Source organism: Macrotis lagotis, chromosome 5 (assembly GCF_037893015.1).
Source record: "Macrotis lagotis isolate mMagLag1 chromosome 5, bilby.v1.9.chrom.fasta, whole genome shotgun sequence".
NCBI lineage: Eukaryota > Metazoa > Chordata > Mammalia > Peramelemorphia > Peramelidae > Macrotis > Macrotis lagotis.
The window spans coordinates 134,614,505-134,627,981 of record NC_133662.1 but is presented as its reverse complement, the minus strand read 5'-3'; the positions used below and the strand labels follow the sequence as shown (position 1 = coordinate 134,627,981).

Sequence of the window (13,477 nt, the reverse complement as noted above, 5' to 3'; positions counted from 1 at the left end):
CTAAGTTGTTTCAACCCATTCCCCTATTTGCTAATTTACTTGTTCAGAGTCCATGTAAAATAAAAGTGATGGAGGAGGAGGAGGAAGAGGCTGAAGAAGAGGAAGAAAAAGACGAGGAGAGGGGTGGAGACAGACAGAAGTAGAGACAGAGAGAACTCATTTTGGAGACAGAAGACCTAGTTTCAAGTCCTAGTTCAGCTTTGTGACCTTGGGAAAAGGTCTTAGTTTTCTTATCTTTGCAAAAAGGAGGCTAGACTAGACAATATCTAAGGACCCACCCAGGTTTGAATCTTATTCCCTAAACTCAGAGTTTCTGGATCTTAATCATTTGTTTACAAAATTTACAATTTGTTTGAAAAAATGCAACTTGATTACTTAATGGATCAAATACTCTAACAGCTTCTTCTGTATACTATAAATTTTGTAGCTATTATCTCAACTTGACCTGTTAGAGTTAATCTATCAGCACCAGCTCTAGGATGGGAGCTAGGTGGTATAGTAGATAAAGTGATGGACCAAGAGTCAGGAAGACTTGACTTCAGATACCATCTGAAATTCTTATTGTGGCTCTGAGAAAGTTGCTTAACCTCTATCTACCTCAGTTTCCTCATTTGTAAAATGGGGACAATGACAGCACCCACCTCCCAGGGTTATTGTAAGGATCAGATGAGATAATATTTGTAAAGCATTGTTTTTTTGTTTTTGCAAGGCATGGGGGGGGTTAAGTGACTTGTCCAAGGTCACACAGCTAGGTAATTATTAAGTATCTGAGGTCAGATTTGAACTCAGGACCACCTGAGCCCAGGACCAGTGTTCTTATCCACTGTGCCACCTAACTGCCCCTAAAGCACTTTTAAAAATGTATCATCATCATCACTATTATCATTTAATCTATAGTCCTAACTTTTTGTCCTATGATTGGTCATATTACTTGCATCTGAAGAAGAATCATTGTCTGATGAAGTCTTATATCCCTGTTAATATTCAGATTTCTCTTACGTTGAGATAGGCAGCAAGTGATCTCAACCACAATAGTACTATCACCTTCCAGTCTCACCAACCCATTCCAGACTAGTAGTAAGAGATATATTTAAGGTATACTTTGGTTCTTATCTTATCTAAAGCCAAGAGAAACAATTCATCATGGAGAATGATGCATCCACTACACTTTTAGTACTCTGCACATGGTAGCCAAAGAAATTTATTGGTCATTACTTTTATATAAAATGTTCCACATAGATTCATGTGTATTAAATATGTATACATTCATACCAAGGACCCATTGAGGGTAGTCAGCAGTTTTATTGCAACCTCTATTAATTATCCTCTAACATCAGGCATCAGTAACACTGGATTTTGTCATGAACTTGTCCTTGTCTCAGAAAAATGCCATTGATGATGGTAGTTGCCTGTAACAAGTGATTCATTTTCATTTCCAAGGGAACACAGGAAACAGTAAAAGAGGAAGTTGCTGCTATAGAAAAGGGGATGGTTGAATTATAAAGAAAAGACTAGGAATCCTGGGTGAATTAATTAACTGACTGGAGACACCAGAATACATATAGATCAACATGTCTGTATTATACATCCAAATAAGGGCCAAAGATTCAAAGGGCCTGGGTTATGTTATTGTGGGGAAGGTGAGGTTTGATCAGGAGTAGGGACTTGGGTGGAAAGAGACTAGGAACTTTGGATAAGGTTGTGACCTTTGTAGAGCCCAATCAATGGGAATGAGGGAAAGGATTTGTGAATCATGGGAACAGAAATAGCTGAGCTTGCATGCTGCAAGTATTTACCTGCTTAGGGTCACCTGTTCTTAAGAACAATGCAATAAAGGAGTCTCTTTGCTTCACTTAAGTTGGTTCTGTGTTCTTAGTAAGGCATTTGTTTCTTACAGATGAGGGCTCTTCTGGCATCCAGACATCCTGAAGCAGGTGGGACCACTGACAAAGACAATGATTTAGTCATAGGTGAACCAAAGGACTAAAGAAAGGAAAAAGGATAAGAAAGAACTACTAATGAGTATTAATTTTGGTGAATCCTGTGGGAGCATGTTTTTGTTTTGTTTTTTAGTTTTTTGCAAGGCAAACGGGGTTAAGTGGCTTGCCCAAGGCCACACGACTAGGTAATTATTAAGTGTCTGAGACCAGATTTGAAACCAGGTACTCCTGACTCCAAGGCTGGTGCTTTATCCATTGCGCCACCTAGCCGCCCAAGGGAGCATGTGAATGTAAGTGTCTGAGGTAAGGACACCAGACCACAAGGAGTCTAACAAATAGACAGGATGGGGAATAAGAATTAAAAGGTGCTAGGGAAACAAAGGGGTAATGAGGAAACTCTGGGGTGAACATTTTGTAGAATCTTACAATTACATATCTATGTTTTGTAGGTACATGTTTAAATTGTGTGTCTTTGTGGTACAAGTACTATCTCTACCTGGTCAAGTTTCATCCATCCCTCTTTCTTATTCTCTGTATTTTGATTGGCTATTTCCAGCTGTTATATTTCTGTGTTGTGATTCTAGCTTCCTTCTTTTCCAGGCTCCCACCTACACACACTCCTCTGAGACTGGAGAATTCTTCCTCCCCCTTGTTCTTTTTTTCCCCTGTCCCCAACAGGAAGGTGGGCTGTGGAATTCTTGTTATAAATAAATGCCTATTCCTCACCACAAAATTGATAAAGTAATTTAAAAGTATTTTGGGTTGAGGATAATTTAAAGGGTTAAAAACATCTTTAAGAGAATTGAATTTATGTTTTTATCTTGTGAGGGATATCTAAGTTATGTTCTAGTATTTTGGGTTGAGGATAATTTAAAGGGTTAAAAACATCTTTAAGAGAATTGAATTTATGTTTTTATCTTGTGAGGGATATCTAAGTTATGTTCTAGTGTGACAGGTAGATTTAAAATTCAGTTGCTGCTTGACTGTAAGAATAAGATCTGAAAATAATTATACTGTCAAAAATGTAAAAAATAATGTTTATTAGAAAAATAAATAGCCTGAAATATGGTTATGAAGCACATTTGAGATAGTGAAGAGAGGAGGTTTGTGAAATGGATTTTAAGAGACTTGGGAAGAGATTGGAAAGGGTTAGAAGAAGTACGGGAAGGTGTGCAGAATTTGGATTTTCTAAACCATAGAAGTATTTAATGTGAAAAGATAACCTTGAGCATGTTGTGAAGAGGGAGTGAGCAGGTTGAAGAAAATTATATGAGAAATGAAATATGAAAAATTAAGTTGTCTTCCTTCTGGAATTATGGAATCCAGATGTAAACTTAATGAAGTTGTGCTCAGATGTGATAATGGAGGTAAAATTAAAATCCTAGCAGCAGATTGCTACTTATGCAAAATCTCTAGGAATGAATTATCTGGGAAGTAATGAACTCTCAAAATATTGAATGCTTGTAAAAAGTATAACTCAGAGTGTTAAATCTGAGGTTTTGAATATAAACCCAGGTACAATTTTAGTTTATCTTAGTTTCAGTCTAACTAAATCAAAAATTTATTTGTTTAGGTTTGGATTTAGTTGTTTTAAGAAGACTAGTTTAAAATTAATAAGCAATAATAGATTGCCATCTAAGTTAGGGTGTCATGTTTTTAAGATTTCAGAACCTAGCTCCTTGCTAAGGCATTTTTAATAGTATAAGTGATTTGATTTCAGTTGGGAACTGCAAAGATAATATTTCCCTTTAATAATCAAGTTAGTAAATTGGGTTTAAACTAGGAGAAAGTGTTAGAAATAAATATCTGTAGGAAGTTGTTTTTTTTTTAAAGCTAGCTGCACTGTGCTAGCAGCAAAGCAATTTCCTAGTGCACAGTGTGTTATCACACTGGTATTGGTTTGATTTCAGAAAGAAAAATCTGAAGGAGTTTTTCAGAACAAAGATTTAGCCCTGAGAGGGAAAAGGGAACAGGGCTACATATTAAATTAAGAAAATTTTAGAAGGCATAATTGTGATTATAGTATTTTGAGTATACTAAATGTTATAATATTAAGAAATATTGGTAAATAAGACAGCTAGAATTATTAGTAAAAGATAGATTCTCAAATAAACTAAACATTTCCAGAATTAAAAGTATGGTATTGACCACAAACATTATATCCGACCTTAAAGTTATGACCCTTAGTGGGTTTTCTCTGACAAGTCTTAATTGGTTTGATCTTAAAGGAATTTACAACAGTCTAGTTTCCTCAAGATGGCCAGAGATACCACTTGTGATTTCTACAGTAGCATAGTCACTGCATCCTTCTAAAACTTTTATGGTTATTGGAAATAGGGGGATGAGAAACCTAAAGCTCTTTGAAAGGAAAATTTCCCCTGGGTTTAAAAAAAAAGAAAAAGAAAATTGGGGAACCATCCCCCCGAGTCATGGTGAAAGGTCACTTGAGTGTATACTGTAACACTTATTTTAATACAGAATCATTTCTTTTTATTATCCCCTTAATTAAATGTAACTACCTCATTACTCCAATATTTTTGAGACAATTTTCTGTAAGGATGTCTGATGGGCATTTAACAATTTTAGCCATTTAATTTGGTAATTTTAGTTAAATTGCTAATGAATGGGTTAGCCATGTGCTATAATTCTTTAAATTCTGTATTTGAAAGAGATTTGACTTAAGTGCACTTAACTAGTATGAAAATTGTGAATTGATTTATTTGAGTTATTGGGATTACATTGAAGGTTTTACCAAGGGAATGTAATAGGAAAGTCTAACCCTGTCCCACGAGTATCAGTATTGTAAAATTCTGGCAGAATCCTTGCACAGAATGGGGGAGTAATGATGTAATTTAAATTGTCAAACTTATTCCATCTAAGAACGTTTATTAAAATTAAGGTGAAAGATACAGCCAATTTGTCAGTGCTATTCAAATGAACCATCAATGTCGGATTATTTCTAGTGATATAGCCCAAGGTAAGAATTTATTGAGTAAATTTTAAAGGTCTGGTAAAAGTTTGTGATAATAGGAATATTTAATTAGGTAATTTTCCTCTTTGGCTTAGAAACTTTGTGATGAAAGCTTGTAATAGTCTCTTTCTGTAAGATTTTTCATATGTAAATTAATTCATGTAATATTAATCTGATATTGAAGATAATAACTGTGCCCAACTTAGTTTGATTAATGAAATCAGGGATATTTTCCAATATATTGTTTTTTCACTCAGTTGAAATGAATTGTTGATGGTGAACTTGTTCTGGTGAACTGGTGAACCTGACTCAATAACTTTGAATTTACTTTGATTGAACTGTGTCTCTACTTTATACCTCTCATGGAGAGGATTTGATTTTCCAGGGTAGTAAAGTAAAATTTACTATTTGTGAAACATTTTAATCTTTGGATAGAAGCATTTAAAATATTGTAATAATTGCAAATAGGAAGGATCTTGCTGTTTTGATCTAAATTAGTTGCTATTCTAAAGCATAAGAAATAGTTATATTGGCATTGTGGAATTATCATGCATAAGATTGATTTTGAAAAAATTTTGCTGTCTTTTTGAGATTGATATGAGTATATTTGGGTAGAAGTAAATAAAATTATGAAACAAAATATAAAATCCATTAAGTTAAAAGGTGAACAATTTTAATAAAGAAAACTCTTTGTTGCTTAGTTTTGTTCCGAGAAATAAAATTTCAACATGGAAACTTTATACACAGTGAAGGGTAATAATTCATATATCATCTCATTTGGAATCTAATATATCTTATGTTTGTTAAATCTGGAATTTCGAACATCTGTAGAACTATATACAAATTATTTAAAAGTGATCCAAAGCTGTTCAAATTGCTTTAAAGAATTCTGGAAGCAATGGTTTGTTATTAATATCTCTTTGAATATGAATAATAACTGAACTTGTTAATAGAGAAGATTGTTTCCCTGGAATCTGTTTCTATATGAAACTTGGGATTATTATATTTACAAACCCCACATCTTTTGATGTTTGCTTTGAAGAACTTCACCTGTGCAATATGGATGAAAATAAATTGTGATTTTTTTCTGTGTGATGACCTCTTGTGACAATGAGATTATAAACAATATTTGATCTTTGTAAGCTGAATGCACTTAAGGTCTGATTGTTGGAATTTGCTATTTAAGATCTTATGGGACTGTTTAATTGAAGGAATTTTTCCTTTTCTTATGTCCCTGGTCTTTATGGTAAATTGCTATAATCATGTCAGGTGATCAATATTTAAAACAAGTATAAAAATTTATTCCATGTTCTAATAGCCTGCTAGACTAGTGGATAACCTTGGTATCTGTTGTCAGCCACACATTACTATGAGGATTAAGATCCTATAATTTTCTCAAATTGCTAAGGGGATATTTAAGCAAATATGATAAAGTTTTTATGATATCAGGATTTGATTCTTTTTCATAATTATCTCTGTTTTAGCTCTGTTTTAAGGAATGGAATATTAGTTATCTACATATATCAGAAGAAGAAAGATAACTTGTGGTCTATTTTGAAATAGTTTAAAGAGAAAACTACACTTTCAGTTAAGGAGTTTTGAATCATTTTAATACTAGCAAGAGGTTAAAACTTTGTTTTACTATTTGTTAATCACTTACTGGATACTCTGTTCTAAAATGATTATCAAATATATATGTTACAAGCTCAAGTTAATTTGGCAATATTTAATGAATTCATTTTTGTAATGGGATCTTTAGGGAAATTTATTTTGTGTAGTGGAGAGTCATCCTCCATAATAAGATGATGTTGAAAGCAAAACTAGGTTAATTCCTATCTGTAACGTAAATTTTCCATGTATATCAGCATTGGGCAAGTGAAATTGAAACTATCATGATCATGACTTATTTTCTAGTAATGAAGATGAATTTTGATCTGTTTAAAAGCTGTGTTAAGTTATTCTACTTGAAGGAAGATTCTACAAGTAACTTGAACTGAAGAGGACCTCTGGAACAGACCCTGGAGATTCAGAAGGATGTCAGATGTTTCTAGAAGAAAGAAAAATTGTACCAGAAGTTTTTGTTTACCTTTTCCTTCTAGTGTCTATTTGCATAGATTATTTAATCAAAGGGGACTACTCCTTTTTTATCTCTGTAATTTTCTTCTTGATTCTGTAAATATTCTCCTTCTAGGTAGACCTTATGTTTGTTGCTTGCCCATTACCAGGACAAGATTGTCAGAATTTACAGTGTGATCTAATAATGATGATGATGATGACTATAAAAGATGCAGATTGGATGATGAGTCAGACCTATGCATTTGGAATAGAAATATCAGGAGATGGGAACACAGTGTCTGAGGAGAATGGATAAAATATACTGTTAAAAACTTTAAAAAAAGTAATGTTATGCCTGTGCCTCAGGTTGACTGGTGGTTTAGATAATCTCCTTCCTGTTGGAATGGACTAGAAATGAACAGAGAATGAATGAGGTGTATGGCCACACTATATCAGGATAAGACTGAATGGGGGGAAAGACAACTGTAAATCCCTTTCACTGATGTTTCCACTCTATGAATCAGAGATATCAGAATACCTCCTGCCTTTTCTGTAGTGACAAGAAAACACAGCCTGTCTCTCATGACAGGGTGCAAATGTTACCAGATAACTCGGGAAATTGGAGACTTGTGTCTATGGAATTTGACTGAGGATAAGTCAGGAAACTACTCTGCCTTGAGTCTCCAGGGCCAACCTATGGTGGTATTGTGGAGGCAAAATCTTAAGACCTACACTTCCCTCAGACTGGAAAGGCACTTTTGTAACAGTACAATTGGCCATGTCATTTACCCTGGTATTTGAAAAAAAAAAAAAAAGAAATGGCTAAGAGGAGAAAGAGAGAACCAAGAGAAATGTTTAGATAACAATAGGATTTGAATTCTCCCTATTCTGGTGGGTGACTATTAAAAAAAAGGTGGATTGGATTTATTATAGAAAACAGAAGTTTATTAAGTATACCAGGGATGCAATTAAAGTAATATCCAGTCAACTTGATGCCACAAACAAAATAGCATGGCATTGGGAGAAAAGTGGTGTCTGCATCTTGATAGGACATAGAAAATTGTTAACTAAATTTGAGATGTGGAAGTGAAATTTTGGGGTAAAAAAAAGAAAGGAGAATGTAAGAAGTGATTAGTTTTCATTTCCACAGGGAACACAGGAAGCAGTAAAAGTGAAAGCTGCCATGGAAAAGGGGTTGATTAAATTATAAAGTTGGGTGAATTAATGAATAAACTAGAGGTGCCTGTTTAGGTATCAGATCCACATTTCTGTGCAATACATTCAGATAAGGTCAGAAGAGTCTAAAGTCCTGGGTCAGTGAATTGTGGGGAAGGGTAATGGAGACTCAGCTGGGAAGGTACTAGACTCTTCTGATAAGGATTTGATCTCTGAAGTGCCTAACTAATAGAAACCAGGGGAGGGATCTTGTTTCAAGACAAGGACTAAAAAGCTAAACCTGTGTGCTCCAAGTGTGTGCCAGCTTAGGTTCAATTGTTCTTAAGGATACAATAAAGGATCCTCTTTGCTTCACTAATGGCCGTTCTGAGTTCTTGATAAAGCACGTGTTTCTTATACTATCCACTATGACTCATTTTTTGTCTCTGTGCTAAATCTCCTACCATGACCAAAGCAGACTACCAATGTCTAAAAGGAATTTTCTGATTCCATATTTTTCCCATTCATATCATCTTCAATTGTAGACCCAAATTTTCCCAAATTATTTCTAGATAGCATTCATAGACTTCCAGATAAATATTTGTCTTTCCATGGTTTATAGCCTTCTGGTCCAATAAATAGACTTGAAACATATTTTGTTTCAGTGGATTTACCTTGACCTTAAACCTTTACCCACAACCTCTGAATTTGCTCACTACCATGAATAATAAATGAACAGTAAGAATGCATTGTTTGCAATAGTTTTGAGATACAGATGTCAGGGCTATTAAAGATACGGGTATGAGAAGAATAATGGAAGTCAGAACACACTGAACACATTCAAGACATGAATTAGTAGAAACTTTGTACTTGAGTTATGCCTCCATGTGACAGCCTTTAGATCTAGGGAGACTTTAGAGAAGGGGTAGTGGGGTAGTGTTTAAGTCCATGACCTTAACTGCAAAACTAAGATGGAAGAGGCATTGATGTAGCTCATGAAATGCATACTTGTTCCAGACACTTCAGGAACAAGGATGGCATATTACCTCCCAAAGTGGTGTAACTATTAAGAAGTTCATTATATCAGTATTGTGTTTTCTGGTAGCTTTCTCTCAGAAGCTTTGAAATCTCCACTCAAGGACCAAATTCTTTCTTCTGGTTTAGTCCCAGTGATTTTGACACTTTTTAGATACACTAGTTCCTGATATGGCCTGACTTTTGGTTTATAACTGTTAAGTTGAATTTTGGATCCCTCTTTCCCCTCAAATTTCATGATTGCCCTATCACAACAATGTGTTAGCTCCTATGGGATACATATCATAATCAGTCTGTAGAACATCAGTAATAGATTACTATCAAATCCCTGGTGTGTGACATCATTCAGTTATGGTCTATATAAAACATATTTTCTATGAATCTGACTGACATCATTTCACCTAACATGGCCATTTTATGGAACCAATTAACAACATTTATATGAGCATATGTCTGTATGTGAGTAAATGAATAGTTATCCTAATGAGTAAACTTGTCAAATTCAATTAGTTTGGAATTGAAAAATAAAACAAACAACCATCACCATACTGGAAAAAATTTATATGATTAAATAGAAAACACCTGAAAATTTCTTCTATGAAATAATACACACACACATGCACATATATGTATGTGTGTGTGTATATATATATATATATATACACACACACACATATAGATAGATAGATAGAGAGAGAGAATGCTTGATCATTTTCTTTTTTTTTTTTAATTTTATTTAAGGCAATGGGGCTAAGTGACTTGCCCAAGGTCACACAGCTAGGCGATTATTAAGTGTCTGAGGTCAGATTTAAACTCAGGTCCTCTTAACTCCAGGGCCCATTCTCTATCTACTGCACCACCTAGCTGCCCCAATCCTTGATCATTTTCAAAAGATTTTTGCATTAATTATTTCACTTGCTTTAACTGTAGAATGTAGCTGGCCCTGAATTCTTACGCGTCATGTTTGTAAAGACTCTACCAATTGGTTGTTGGGAGTTAGGAAAAGCCTCTTGTTAAAAACGAGTTAAAATTAAAAATAAATCAGGGATTGTAAGAAATAGAGATAAGGAAGAGAGTACATTCCTGACATGGGGTAAAAGAACAGAGTGCAAGAAAAGTAACATTAAGTTTATAAACAATATGTAGAACATATTTTCTGGGAAACAGAATATGTGATTTGGAGCTAAAAAGGGCTTAATGGCTATTGAGTACAATCTTCTAATTTGCCAGATGAGGAAAATGAAGAACAGAGAAGTTATATGACCTCCCCAAAGTCATACAGCAAAAAGTCTAAGGTATTATTTAAACCCATTTAAACTCCAAGTCTAATCCCTTATTTCTTTTACTAGTTGACTCTCTGAATTTTAATGTTAGAGATAATATGGAGTCATTGATGGTTTTAAGCAGGGTCATAATACAATAATACTTTTATTTTGAGAAGATTACTTCTGACAAGTTGTATGACAGATGTTTTGTCAGGAGGAGAGTAGGGATATCAATTAGGAAGTTCTTATAATAGTTCTATTGAGGTATGATGAGGCTCTGAACCAGGTTGATTGCTGCTTTAGTAGAGTGAGTACATAGTTATTTTTCTAGTCTCAACAAGATTTAGCAACTAATTGGTTGTAGGGATGAGAGAGAAGGAAGAGTTAAAAGAAAACTGAGGTTGATAACCTGGAGGATTGATGTTGGAATTCAATGATGTATTCAATAGAGATAAGGCAGTTTAGAGTAGGTTTGGGAAAAGGGATAAGACAAAATGTGTTTGGAACATATTGCAGGATTTTATATAGACATAATCTCTAAAATATTCAATGATAAACTGAATTTGAAATGCCTAAGGGACACTATATAAAGGACACATTTTGATTGATAATAAATGCAAAGAAAAATGGATAACCTTTGGAATTCCATTAGACTTTTTTTAAACCATTGAAAACCTGGAGTTGATTCATATGCATACCCATTAAGTAGATATTTGCTTTCCATACAAATTGAAGCTATATTTATTTAGTGCAACAATTCCTTAGGGGTGTAACATTGTTTTAAAGAAGTATTTGAAAAGAATTCCTTAGTGTTTGTTAAAGATGGTAGCTATGATAAAATAGATTCTTTTTTTTAAAACATCATATTCTTTTTATTATTGAATATAAGTAGACAAGTGATCAATGGGGAAAGGAATTTTTGAATCATTTTATCAGGATAAAGATTTGATAACCAAGATATAAAAGCACCTAACAGAAATACACAGTACCTAAATTCTCAGAAAAAAATTCAAATACTACATCCATATAAATTAATACTCCCAATCCCTAATAAGAGTAATTAGCAAAAATGACAAAAGAGAGGAGCAGTTCATTTTGGTGAGAATGTAGAAAGACATATTAACACATTATTTTGGATACATGAATCAGTATAATAATTCTAGAAAACAATTTGAAATTATTCAAATAAAATGGTTAAAATGTCCATGTCCTTTGACCCAGAAATTCCTCTGCTGGTTAAGAGATCATTTATAAAAAGAAAGGTTCCATATACACCAAAATATTTATAATGATACTAATTGTGGTAGCAAAATTCTGGAAACAAAATAGATGTCCATTAATTGGGGAATTGTTAAGCAGATTATGGCACATGAATGAAACAAAATATTGCTGTGATGTAAGAAAAACATGAGGAAATTCAGAAAGAGTTACTTACATGAAATGATGCAGAGGGAAGTTAGAAGAACAAGATAAACAATGCACATAGTAGTTACATCAATGTAAATAGAAATGTAGCCACTGGCTAGGGTTTGGTTCTGCCTATGAGGAATCATTTTTCAGACTTGGAAAGCATGGGTGGAAATAAAACAAAAATTTATTAAAAAGGTTACAAGACATAGGAAAGGCTAGGGAGAAAGAGAGAGAGAGAGAGAGAGAGAGAGAGAGAGAGAGAGAGAGAGAGAGAGAGAGAGAGAGAGAGAAAAGGACAGCCAAGCAGTGTTGGCTGGGCTGTGGTCAGAGAAGACTGTGGCCCTGAGCTGGACTCCAGCTTAGGTTCTTATGCCTTGCCTCTCATCCAGAGGGCAAAAGTTGAATTCCCTTCCCCTATACTGGTCCCAGAATTGGGTAGAGGGTAAAGCCTAAGGAGATCAGGATACAAATTTTACATTCGAGAATGGAGGAGGATCTCCACCCAAGGAGCTTTTAAGAATTACGATTGTTTCTGTTACAATAGTAATTCTCTACTTCAAGTCAATTTACATCTCCACCCAAATTCTTTCTGTTACATTAACAATTCTCTTCATCTTTCCCCTGCATCAGAAAGAACAACCAAAAATAAAGAATACCAAAAAAATAATAGATTTTGCAAAATTAGAAAGACCAAACTTGGTTCCAAAGAATATATATGAAAGGGCACCTAACCCAATTCCTTGGCAGACATGGGGGGATAGTGGTGGTAGAGAGGGGTCCTTGAGTGTGAATCATTATATATAATGGCATATTTTTTCAATGTTTTGATTGAGGTGTTTAGTTTTTTCCTCCCCTTTCCCTTTCTAAAAATATTCTTTGTTATAAGAATGACTTTCTGGGAGAAGAAAGGTGAAAGGAGATATGGGGACATCATCAAGATTTATTTAGGAAATATAAAAACAAAGCTATTAATTTGAATTTTAAAATATTCCATTTAGATCTAGTTCCTTTGGTCCATCTTCAAAGTCTAGTTTAGAATCATGAATACAATCACTGATGAATTTTTATTTTAAAACATTTTGGCGATATGACATTTTTTAAGTGTAGGAAATGATAACTGATCTTCTAAAGAGAAATATAATACTATAATTTTCCAGGGAGCATGAATTTGAAAGCAAAATATCATTCTTTGTTACTTTTAGTAATATATGTTGATAATTTATTACCATATGATTTTCATAAAAATAAAATTTTAATGAATAATAATTATGGTGTTATTTTCAGTTTTTGAACTCTCAAATCAGGGTAGTTTTTTCAAGGATAAGTGAGGGCTTTCTTCATTGTACTAATAAGTTCTTCTTTAAAAGTTTATTAATTCTTTCTAGTCTCAAGTGGATGCTTAGGTGGCAAATAGGAGAACTTTTACATCTCATTCTGTCCTACTTACCCCCTTGGAATTTTCTGTCATTGTTGGAGTGTTTAAATTATTTTGACAAATATAAGACTATAGAAATCTTGGAATAGCTGTAGTGTTATCCATGACATGTAGTGAGAGAGAGTCATAGAAAAAGAACTGGAAGTGGTCCTAGAGATTAACTAGTTCAAGTTCCTCATTTTTCAGGATAAGGAAATCCAAAGAATTTAAG

At 33.9% G+C, this 13,477-nt stretch overlaps 1 protein-coding gene across 1 annotated transcript in view; it reads right to left on the bottom strand.

The window, feature by feature from the left end:
• The window catches only part of RSPO3 (R-spondin 3), a 642,258-nt gene that overhangs the window by 444,228 nt on the left and 184,553 nt on the right, over positions 1-13,477 (bottom strand). The window lies entirely within an intron of this gene.